Source organism: Trachymyrmex septentrionalis, unplaced genomic scaffold, assembly GCF_001594115.1.
Source record: "Trachymyrmex septentrionalis isolate Tsep2-gDNA-1 unplaced genomic scaffold, Tsep1.0 scaffold33, whole genome shotgun sequence".
Classification (NCBI taxonomy): Eukaryota; Metazoa; Arthropoda; class Insecta; order Hymenoptera; family Formicidae; genus Trachymyrmex; species Trachymyrmex septentrionalis.
In genome coordinates, this window is record NW_017305494.1 from 1,025,680 (window position 1) to 1,038,281 (window position 12,602).

Here is a 12,602-nt window from a genome sequence, read left to right on the forward strand (position 1 = left end):
ATGTACTGTTCGAAAATATCATTATACTTGTAAAAATATAGGAATGTCTAATGTAATATCTAATGATATAATTAATGTGTAATGTAATAACAAGTATTTAATGTAATTACTTGCATACATAAATTGCTATTATAAATTCATATTTTTGTTAATATGTAATTTAATGTGTTATGTAATTTAAATTGCTAGATATATGTACATACATATTGTATGAAACCATATTATGTGAGACCACATTATCAATATCAGGTAAAGATGTTTTCATTTAAATCGATGTAATATTACATTCCTTCTGACGAAAATTTTATAGATTACAAAAATCTTAAGGCTCCTTAGTACTCAGCTAAGAACTTTGCGTTGACGGTGGCGATACAGAATCAGACGGCGGCCTAGCGAAACTGGTAGTCATGCACACAAGTACGAGCCCATGTACATGTGCTCTTGGAGCACCGAAGGCCAGCACATCTATTGTACATAAGCTCGTGCTTGTATGCGTGTTACAGTGTCTCGCCATGACAAATGACTGAACTTATAGGCATGGAAAAGTGACGTTTTGACGATGAAATTTGTGTTGCTTGCCATTTCGTTATTATTTGCTTAATTGTGAAAATGTGAATTGTCTCGTACTTATGAAAGTCCTAAAAATGGTCGGAAAATACAGTTATCATAGAATTTTATATCTAAAAGTGTATATTTTATTCGTTTCAATAGTCGTGTGTTCCGACAACCGTTGTTTTCCTGACTGTGTGTTTCCTGCCCAGAAAGAGGCTCACTTTACGTGCCTTTTACGATTATTTACTTACTGATATCATATACAATACTTACTGATTATCAAGGCAGGAAAGTTTTTGTCGATTTTTACAAATATAAAATTTTAAAGCGATCTCGTCATTCAGATTTATCCAAATTGTCTTTATTTACAACTGGCATGCAACATAAATTAACGTGTTCTCGCTTCTGACATCACGATTCCAACATGGCGACTATCTCAGGAGCCTTAATATCTTTATGTTTTATTGCGCTATATGCTTTTGTTTATAGTTTAATGTCGGCATATTTATAAATAAATTAAATATTGATTTTACTACATATACTTAAGACGAAAAAAAAGAACTGTTCACGAAAAACTAAATTTAATATCGATATCATAATTTGATAACGATCGCTTTTAATGTAGAAAGGACAATCTCATTATTGTCATTAATTTAATACTTTTAGCTTTTTCAAAATAAATCGCGCGCGATGATAACATCACTAGAAAGGGCCGTTCTCGAGGATTCTAGGGACAAAGTAGATGGAATGACACAGCGGATGGACTGCCCCTAAAAATAACGAATCGATATTCGCCTACTGCCTCCAAATCAGTTGCCGGATTCGCTTGAGTCACGGAGGAAGAGAGATAAATAGATAGATAGATAAATCGTTCATTGATATTTTAGGACAAGTTCTCTAAGAATATAAAGTATAACTATAAAATGGTTAATAAAAAGTATTTTAAATTTAACAATGACATTTCGCTATGGTATAATTGACTGACAAGCAATAGAAATGAGACTTATAGACAATAAGTTATGATAAACATTGTAAGACGACACGAATAGGAAGATTTATGTGTATATGCGTGCGTGCGTGCGTGCGAATATAATACCTGATAATTTAAAATCAGTTAGACGCTGATGAGATTGCAAGAAAAGAAAATAATTCTTGATAAAAGAGAGATAACCAAAGGCGCTAAGAGAGATCGCGCAGGGGAATATAAAATTTTATGATGATTCTCTCGCGTCGCTGCAAGTAACAGTGAAGAGTTCGCGTCTGAAGGTACACAGAGTACTCTGATTCTTGAATAGGAATAGGTAGAGGAAGAAGCGTTGATAAGAGGAGGTTCTGTAAGGGGGGATGATAAGATCGGGAAGGAGGCACGTGAGGTGGCGCGGGTCGCGATTTGAAATCGGAAATTGATAAGAGAGATAGGAAGGAGAGTCCGATCGAAAAATCAAGAAAAGAAAACAACATAAATAGTTTCTTCTGCCATCAGCAGTGAGCCACTCTAGTTTGGCGTAGTACGGAGAGATGTGCTCAACTTTGCAGAGGTTGTACATAAATTGGACGCAAGTATTCAGAAGACGTTTGAGAGAGAGAGGGGAGAGAGAGAGGAGGAGGGAGAGAGGGGAGGGGAGAGAGGAGAGGGCGAGAGGGCGGGGGATTCTCTAAGATTATTAATCCCTTTATATGCCACGTGTATTAAGGAGTCTTTTTTCAAAAATTTTTTTATTTTTTCCGATAAAAGTGGTATAAAGGGAATTGTGAAAAACTTATTAATTTTGTCTTTATTATTGTTCGTTGACTTATCCATAGGTGTATTACCCTGAACGTTCCATTGTTTAAATGTTTTTGATTTCAGAAAATATGAGTTTCAGTGGAATCCTTTGTTTAAAAAAATTTTTGTTATTAATTTAAAATTTTCTTGATGGTAAATAGGATGGGACAAAGATAAAACTTTATCAATTAAACCAATGATTGTTCTCACTTTTTGGCATAAAGGATATCTAGAAAAATAATAAAGATAGCGACCAGAAAAAGTAGGTTTGTGATACCAATTTTGCAGAGAATTTCCTTTTTTAATTAAACTGACATAAAAAAAATCTTACCTGTCCCCACCTATTTCAGTTGTAAATTTTAATTTGGAATGGAATGAATTGAAGGTGTTCATCAATATATCAACGTGTGACGCATTATATGCTAACGCAATATCATCAACATATCTCACATAAAAGGATGGTGTAATTGGAAGTTTCTGTAATGCTTTCAAGGTCTTGCATGACAATCGACACGATGGGTGATAATAGTGAACCCAAAAGTTTGTTTATAAAATTTGTCGTTGAAACTAAAAATTATTGAATTAAGAACTAATTTCAACGCTTTCAAAAATTCACTTTTGGGAATATTTGTTTTTCTTTTAATGAGATGCCATCTCTTCTCTATGTCTTCAAAAACCAAATTAATAGATACATTTGTAAATAATGAAACCATGTCAAGGGATAAAAGAACTTCGTTATCAGAGATTGTCAGATTAGATGTATGTTTAGTCAAATGAAAACTGTTCTTGATAAAACTGTTTGCTACTGGTATACTGTCGTGTAATATATTATTTAAAAAAGAGGCTAGATTATAGAGAGGGCTCCTCACTGAAGAAATTATAATACGAAGTGAATAACCTATCTTATTTTCGGAAGACCATATGCAAGAGGCGCAATAGAGTTTGAAGCGTTCAATTTGTTATAAACCGAATTCTCAACGAAACCGCGCTGCTTCAATTCCTTTAATAACGTTTTAAATTGTGTTTATTTATTAACTGGATTATGTATCAATAACTTATAAATCTCAGTATCAGACAGTAAAGTTTCCGTTTTTTGTACGTATTCAGTCTTGTCAAGTGCCACTACCACATTACCCTTATCCGCCCTTGTAAAAATAATATGTGCGTCAGTGAAAATAATATGTAGTTAGTTCTAGTGCAACGATGCCTGAGACTACGCAAACCGACTGACTGGTCCCGCTGGCTGGTAACAGCAATAAACCTTACGTTAATCTTGCATATATCTACGCCGCAATTACTGACAAGCGCATTGATATATTGGTGACCATCAAAATAAATAATTATAAAATGTCGTGCCTTGCTAAATATTGTACTTGCTCCACTACAAATTTTATCTCCGAGCGTCTCATGAAGCGTCTGGGCATTCCCATAACCGCTGGTACGACCGCTGGTAATCGATTGGCGCGATTAACACTTCAAGTTATTGAATCGAGAGGTATCGTGCGAGTCACCATGCAATCAACACGTGATGGCTTTCGCAAGAAGCTGACGATACTGGCCATTGCAGATTTGATACCGTCTGAAATTTTTCCGCGAGAATATTAAAATACCGCCGAATCAAGTTAGTAAATCCAGATTTCTATTTGCCGCGACGCATCGATTTATCGATCGGATCTGGAGCAACGCATTGTTCTCCATTGGACAAATCAATCTGTCACACGCGAGTCATAACTTGTATTTACAAAAAACACGTCTTGGTTGTGTAATCGCCGGCAGTGCACTTAGTCATTCTTCAAAATCGGAGATCTGTTGTTTAACAAACTTAGAAAAGCAAATAATACAATTTTGGAGGAAATTGCAGTGAAGCGTCCGAAATCCGAAGAAATCGTATGTGATACATTTTATGAAAACGATTTCTCGTAATGCCGATGGATGTTACATAGTAACTTTACCATTTCGCGATACGGGTAAATGTCTTGGGGAGTCGCAAAGTGTAGCGCTCAAACGTTTCTCGGTGTTAGAACGCTCGATCGAGATAGGGCATTTAAAGCCGAGTATACGCGAGCGTTTGAATAATATTTGACATCGAATTATATATCAGCGGTAGACGATCCCGAAGATGATGAATATTATCATTCCTCATCACGTGGTATTCAAAGAGTCCAGCGATACAAGTAAAATTCGAATAATATTTAATGCTTCAGCGAAAACGAATACCGGTATATCCTTGAATAATGCGTTGATGGTAGACATTCAAAATAGTCTATTTGCGCAAAATATTCTATTTAAGTCGCTTCCGAACATACGAATACGCTATAACTGCAGATATCGAAAAAATGTACCTGCAGGTATTAAGTAGTATATGGGCAGCCATGGGGTGTCAAAACAAACTCCCTCCATGTCTTCCTCCGGCGCCGTGGCCTAGACGGGTCAGTCTGGAGAAAGGGAGCGTTCTGATTGGTCGAGGAGTGAAGGGAGGGGGTAATAGGGTAATTAAATGGTATGTTATGATTGGTTCGCCCTGTATTTGCTCAAGATTTGATTGGAGAGGATGGGTGGTAGAGGGCCTTAGACAAAATGGAGGTTTGAAAAATGGTGAGTGGAAATTGGGACTGCAGCATTCTTTTGTCGCGAGGGTAGAGTACGAACAGCGGGGGATGAATAGAGGTCGAATTTTATGACGATCGCTTTTGTTGTCGCGGGGCAACGTCTTCGACGTGTAGGCGTTTCAGTGAATGTTATTAATGTATGAGAAAGGAGAACTTATACGAAAATTTGCTAGAGAGACTTGCTTTGTTAGGAAGAATTTTGGGGGAGATAAAACAGGAACGAACATGTTCAATTGTTGCGGCGTGTCGACGCACTCCGGTGTGACGACTCACTCGTTTGAGTGAGAGTATGATTTCTATAGCGTATGGCAAGGATTTTATGAATTATATTGTACTTCTTGTACTTTATTTAAAAGTTTATATGTATAACATGGAAATAAGCAGAGAAAAAAGTTGATTATTGGAAGATACGAGTAATTAAGAAACGGTGGTTTATGTTATAAAAATGTATTTATTGATACAAATTTTTTTTTAAAGAAAAGAAATACATAGTTTGTATGAGAATAAACTAAAAAAATTTAGTAAAATTAAGCCAAAGATTCTCGCTTCGAGAGAATTACCATATATGAAAAATTTCGTTATATCTTAACGAAGTTAATTCCAAAAATATTATATTGAAATACATATCAAGAAAAGCTAAGTCGTTAATTTGTGTACGCACATTACGACGTTCTATATCTTTGTAATTACCACGCAGTGTTAATTTTACAATTTCCTGATTAATAAAATATGCGGATAATTTCAATTCGATTTCTTGAATTAAATACACTTGTTAACATTATCGAATAAAGATTCTAATTGTTTTAAACGCGTATCGACGCACTTTACAATGCTTCGCAGCCCGAGGAAGGTGGTTTTCTGCATTACAACTGCCGCTACGTAGGTTTTCCGTTTCTTTGCCGGAGGAGTTGAATCGAGCGCGTCTTCTTCTTTTCGAAGATTTCCGTTGGAATTTTCCTCTTCTTCTTTATACGCTAGCAATATTGATTTTGACTCCTAAGATGTATTAAAGCTGATGGTGATATTTTTTATAACAACAAAGTTAGGTTTCACTTTGTTATCGCTGCTTAAATACTCGTTCATGAGTTCCATGTTATCTTGATACTGTTCCCAGCAGTCGGCGTCAAAATAAATTCCGTCTGCGTTATGCCTGCTCAATTTTACAACAGGTTTGAAGATTTCTTCGTTCGTTCTTTGCAATCCTACGTGAATCGTCTTCGTATGAGAATTGTTAAGACCATACGTTGTTGCTAACAGCATATGAAATCGAGCGTTTCTTCTCTCGTCGATGTCGTTACGTAGCTTGTAAAAATCGGGGATGGAGTACATGCTCATGTCCGAATTATTAGTATTTTTTGGATTGGCCATTGTTCTTACGTTGTAGTAATACCAAATTCAGCAAACTAAGATAGCGAATAAAAAAAAAACACAAGAAGCACAGTACTTGTTTGCTCGCGAAGTTGAAGCTATGGACGACGAGACTCGAATGAAACGGATTTTTGTTAGCACCGACGACATCACCATCTTCTCCGACGCTGCGTAATAAAATTATTCTGCGCGCGCAGATGAAAAAAATAAAAACATAAACTTTCTTTAAATTTTTCTTAAAAATTTAAAATAATCTTTACCCCGTAGAAATCAGGAGAGGGGGTGAGAACAAGATAAATTGAGAACGAACAGGAATGAACAGGCGCGAAACGAAAGGTTTTACGATTCCTCTCCTAGTTTTCTACGGTGCTACGGGGGAGGAAGGAATTTGACCAGGTGAAAAGAATGAAAATTTTTCGTTATAAAGGAAAAAAAGAATTGGAGGAGTTTAGGTCGTGGGACAGTTTCTAATGAATAAGATTTAGTACAACAATAACCCCCGAGTTTCTTTTAAAAAGATACGAAGAAATTTATAAAACGTCTTCGTTTTAAAGTAAATTTACGATTGGTTTTATTGCTTTTAGAAAATTCATTAATTTAAAATGACAGAGGTACGGCACAAAAATGTTGAATTCAATTGGAATAATATAGGAAATTTATTCGTCTTCCTCTTTTCTGAAACTTTTGTGTATACTCGCATGAGAAAAAATAACGTGTAGTATATGGAAATTTAGAGGATACAAAAATTAAATATTAATTATATTGATAAAAACGTGAGAAAAGTTTTAAACGAGGGGAGTTATGTTCAATGTTCGCCCTGATTTTTCCTCATGACGAGACCTTGAAGAAGAGAAAACAAACAAAAACCAACTGATATTGCGATCAAGCGAGATACAGAAATTTCCATTAAAATTGTATTTTTTGTTGAAAGGTTTAATATTTATCAGTCGTAGACTAATATTATGTGAGAATCCTTTTCAGTAAGAAGATACAAAAAGCAGAAGGAAAAATTTAAAACGTGAGATTCGTCGTAATAATAAAAATTGTAAAGCGAAGTAAAACTTTTCTGGGTAATGAAAACGAGAGCTAAAGGTTTTATTAGGGTAAAAGCGAAGGGGAAAATGCTTTTTGTGATAATTTGTATGGGATTAGAAAAGGTGTTAGATCGGGTATAGGGATGGTCATAACTTAAAAGTTTTTGTCGTCCCGGCTTCTCTAAATTTTACGAGAAAATCACTTCTAGTAAAGGAGGCGATCGATTACCAAAATCGTCAAAAATCTATTGACCTATGAAGGGACTAGGAATTTTTAGCGAATCTTTTCGTGGGAGAAGAATTTTTATGAATATCGCTACGGGCATAAATAGTACGCCCTGATCGAGCTAAAGTTTAGTCCTACGTTCAAACTCCGAAGTGAATTTTACTATTTGCGTGATTTTAATTTTGTTTAAAAATGGAACTTCGCGGGTTACTAGGGAAATTTTTTATCGTAGCTAGCAACTTAAATAAAAAATTAGTTGGTGACGATTATCTGACAAAGTTGTCAGATAACGATGAAAAAATTATTCCGTTTTCGGGAATTTTGTTGGTGAGTGTTCCAGTACACTAGTGTGTATTATGCACAAACTGGGGTATTGCGGTGCTGACGAGAGACTAAAAAATATAATCGCACGTCATCTCGAAATATGTGAGTGCTTTGGTCACGAGGAAGATGACACTGGAAATCACATAGCTGACTTCAAACGACGCATTGGACTAAGAGGTAAGCAGTAATAATTTTTAAAATAGAATCTAATACATATATATTGGAAATAAAAGCTGACTTTATAATTAATAAATATTATAATTAAATTATAATATTTATTTCATAGAAGCTGGCGGTATTGTGGAGCGTGCGATACCGCATCGCAGGGGTCGGCCAGTAGGACGACTCGCTTTAAGGAGACGTCGCCCCGTGGGAGAAGAAGAGGAGGGAGTACCAGCGAGTAAGTTTTAGAGAAATAAATATTAACTAAACGATTATAGAAATTTCGAATGTTAAAATATTTTATTTTTTTCTAGGAAGAGCACGAATCGAAGAGGAAAACAATGTTCCACCTCCGCATGACGTCCCCGTCATTGTAATCGGTATTTCGCAAATACCCGAGAAATCTAGTTTGTATAATATAGATGTAATATGCGATAAAGAATAAAATCAATTTTGTTTTAAATGATAATGATGATGACATTGATGACGATAACATTGATGGAGATGACGGTGTGAGTTCAGCCGATTCCAGAGCACTGGTCTCACCGGGTTCCACAATTTTTATAACGTGTAAATTTAAAAAAAAAATAAATTAGATGAATATAGAGAGAGTTAGCTACATATACACAGAGTTCAAAAAAAAAATAAGAATTACTTTTTAGCTCAGGAAACCGAAGAGGAAATGATACAGGAAGAAGTGGAAGAGGAAGAGGAGGAGGAGGAGGAGGAGGAGGAGGAGGAAATAACACAGGGGGCAACAGAGGAAGAAGATAGCAGATATTACGTGCCTCTTGGAAATGAAGGTAATAATCTTTTTATTTTTTATTTTAAATTTATTTGTTGCTCGAGATACTTAAGCAGATATTTTTATCAGATATTTCGTACTCCCCCGTTCTACCTATGTCGCCGGAATATTGTATTAAATTACATAAAAGAGAATTATTATCCTTCCACGACCGATCATATAAACAACTGTAGGTGAGTTATCTTGCCAAGCAGTAATGTTACGAATAGTAATATAAGTTTCTAACTTAATATATTGTGTGTGTATATATATATATATATATATATATATATATATATATATAGCAATGTTATCGGACTAATAAGGTTTGCTTAATTTTTTTTACAGTACAAATGGTGCTGATCGTCTTACATCGCAGCATACGCAAGAAGAAACCATGCCGATGGAAGCAGCAGCAGCAGCAACATCATCATCATCATCATCAGCTCGAGGAAAAGGATCAGGATCGTTATCGTCGACACGAGGAGGAGGTTAGAGATAATTTCGCTTTTATAGAATCAAGGGCGAAAAACTCGCGTCGATTCAGGAATTTTGCGTTACTAGGGAGGGAGACAACTTTCGCGATACGTCCGCCACCCGAAGGTACTGATATCGTTCGTTGGATAGAAAGCGCGTTCCGTGAAATTAGGACGTATGCGCTACATTCGTGCGAACCGAATGATTACGTAGGATTATCGTTCGAGTCGGCGGATCTAGCGCGCGGTCTATCGTTTCGTCCGGCACGCGACTTAACTCACGAGGACATATGGCAACTCGTGAGTGTGTTAGCGCAAAGTGCTGGAGGATTGGATATCGCAGAAAATTTTACCGTGCGCGTTTTCAAAGTCTCGGTACTCGCAGGTCGCGGGCGTCAATCTAATCGATTGACTCGCGAAGACATAGCCAAAAGCTCGATTTTACAAATAAATAACACAGACAATTTGTGTTTTCCTCGTTCGCTTGTAGTAGCTCGCATACATCAAGAGCGCGGGCAACTGCGTACGAATTGCAAGAAAAATGGGAATCCGTGAGATACCAGCGTTCTTCGTTACAACGTAAGCTGGCCGAAGAATTAACGAAATCCGCTGATATCATGATTCCCGAGGAAGGCTGTGGTATTCGTGAAATCGAGCAATTCCAACGGATTCTCGCTTCCGAAAATATTGCTATAATGTTATATAATTTTAGTACTTTCGGTCGAGGCGAGAATCCGATGTATGACGGCTGCTCATTACTTTCCTCCCTAGGTCGCGAACCCTCGTGTTGTTTAAACATAATATATTACGAGGGTTCGCGACATTATAACCCTATACTAAGTTTAAAAGCCGCCGCCGCGGAGGATATTGCGTAGCGTGGGCTTTCGCAACGACCGAGGGCATCGATGCACAAAAAAATGCCCACGTTGCTACGCCACCCCGTCTTGCGAGCTCCCCGACTTTGAGATGATTAAGTGCGATTCGTGCGCTCGCATCTTTTTCGGGCGTCCGTGTTTCGATCGTCATTGAACGCAGGGATCGTATAACCAATTCCTCTCAAGCGTTTGCGAATCCATTAAAATTTACAACGGTTGTGGGCGATTGATTAATTCAAAATCGCGACACGATTGCGATGTAATTTATTGCAAAACGAGTCGTTTGTTACAGTCTTTGAATCATTTGTGTTACATGCAGCCTCTTTGTCGTAAAGCCACAGTAGAAAACTCTGGAGAGGTACAAGTACTATGATGTTGCGAGAAGAAAATCCGCAAACAAATACGAATGACATCGAAGACACGGACGAGCATGTTAAAAGAGATCGCGTCGCATTCGTGTTTTATGATTTCGAAACGCGACAAGACGAAACGCTCGAAGGAACGGAGAATGTAAAAATTCACGTTCCAATTTTCTACGTCGCGCAACAAATTTGCGAAGCGTGCGCGGGAATAGAGACCATGTCATTGCGATGTCGTTGGTGTGGAGTGCGCGAATTCGTATTTAGTAGAGACCCCATAAAAGAGTTCGTTGATTTCGCGACGCGCTCGTCTAAATATTTAAAAAAATTTATCTGTATCGCACATAATGCTGAAGCATTTGACGCTCAATTTATTTTAAAGTACATCGTTGAAAAGTCGGGAATAACGGAAGAACCTCGGGTGATTTTGAACGAGACGAAAATTATCGTTATGACGATTGGACGTACAAAATTCATCGATAGCTCAAATTATATATCTATGCGATTATCAGAGTTACTCAAGGCTTTCGGGTTGCAGGATACTCTGGGTCAAGGCTTTTTTCCTCATTTGTTTAATACGTTGAACAATCAAAATTATATTGGTCCAATACCAGACGCACGATATTATTCGCCCGAATAAATGAAACCCGAGGAACACGAGCGTTTTATGGTACGAGGAAATGTCGCGTTCGAATTTCGATTTTAATTTTAAACAGGAAATAATAAAATATTGCCGGAATGACGTAGATATTCTTCGACGTGCGTGCATGGCGTTCAGAAAAATCTTTTTATAATAGAACGCGGAGACGTGTGTCCGTTCGTAGAATGCATGACTATCGCTTCCACATGTATGAAAGTTTTCCGTAAAAACTTTTTACGTGAGGAAGAAATAGGAATCATTCCACCTGGCGGATATAAATATAAAGATAATCACTCGCACAAAGCCCTGCAGTGATTAGTGTGGATGGAACGTGAGCTTGGGCATCCTATAATCCATGCAGGGCGAGGTCGCGAGTATCGAATTGCCGGTACCCGTCGACGGATATTATGAAGTCGAATCAGCGAACGAGACGTCGCGTTACGTGTTACAATTTCACGGTTGTTTTTGGCACGGCTGCCCCAGCTGTTATCAAATCAATCGCGAAAGAAAACTTACGTCCGGGATGTCGCGCGAAGATACAGGGTGCGGCGCGGGAATTTCCTTATTTGAAAAGATCATAAAACAATAATTATTAGAAATGTCATTTTAATCTTTGTATTTTTACATAGAGGTACATTTAAAGTTTTTTTTAATTACTTTTTGAAAATAATATCTTGAAGGTGACCTCCGTTCTGGTCAATACATTGAGAGAGTCGAAATCGAAAGTTTTGTTCCACTTTCTCCAGTGTGCCCGTGTCGATGTTAGCAATAGCAGCACGAATATTGTTCTTCAGCATACCCAAGGTCTTTGGACGATTAGTATACACCAAGGATTTGAGATATCCCCATAAAAAAAAATCACAGGGTGCTAAGTCTGGCGAGCGTGCTGGCCAGTCAAGATCACCCCTCAAAGAGATAAGACGTTCAGGAAAATGTTCGCGCAAGAGAGCCATTGATGTTCGTGCCGTGTGAGCTGTGGCGCCGTCTTGTTGGAACCACACATCCCTGAGATTCATTTCTTCAAGTTTGGGAAGGAAAAATTCTTCAATCATCTGGATATAACGGTCAGAAGTAACTGTAAGTGCCTTGTCGTTTTCTTCAAAAAACCAGGGTCCAATAATGCCAACTCTCGATAATGCACACCAAACAGTCACACGTTTTGCATGCAGGGGCTGCTCGTGAAGTTCTCGGGGGTTCGTGCCACTCCAATATCGCATGTTTTGTTTATTAACGCATCCTGACAGATGAAAATGTGCCTCATCGCTGAAGAACACAAGCGCGTCATGAGGCAGGTTTTCGACAAAGGCTTCACAAGCCCTTTTTCGTGAATCGAAATCGCGTGTATTAAGTTTTTGCACCACTGCCAGTTTGTATGGATGAAATTGTAGGTCTTCATGAAGAATTCGTCTTACTGTGCGATCAGAAATC

General features: G+C 37.6%; 1 pseudogene; it reads left to right on the top strand.

Moving 5' to 3' along the window:
* Positions 1 to 10,544: 10,544 nt before the first annotated feature.
* LOC108750146 overlaps positions 10,545 to 12,602 on the top strand; it is a 5,133-nt pseudogene continuing 3,075 nt past the window's right edge.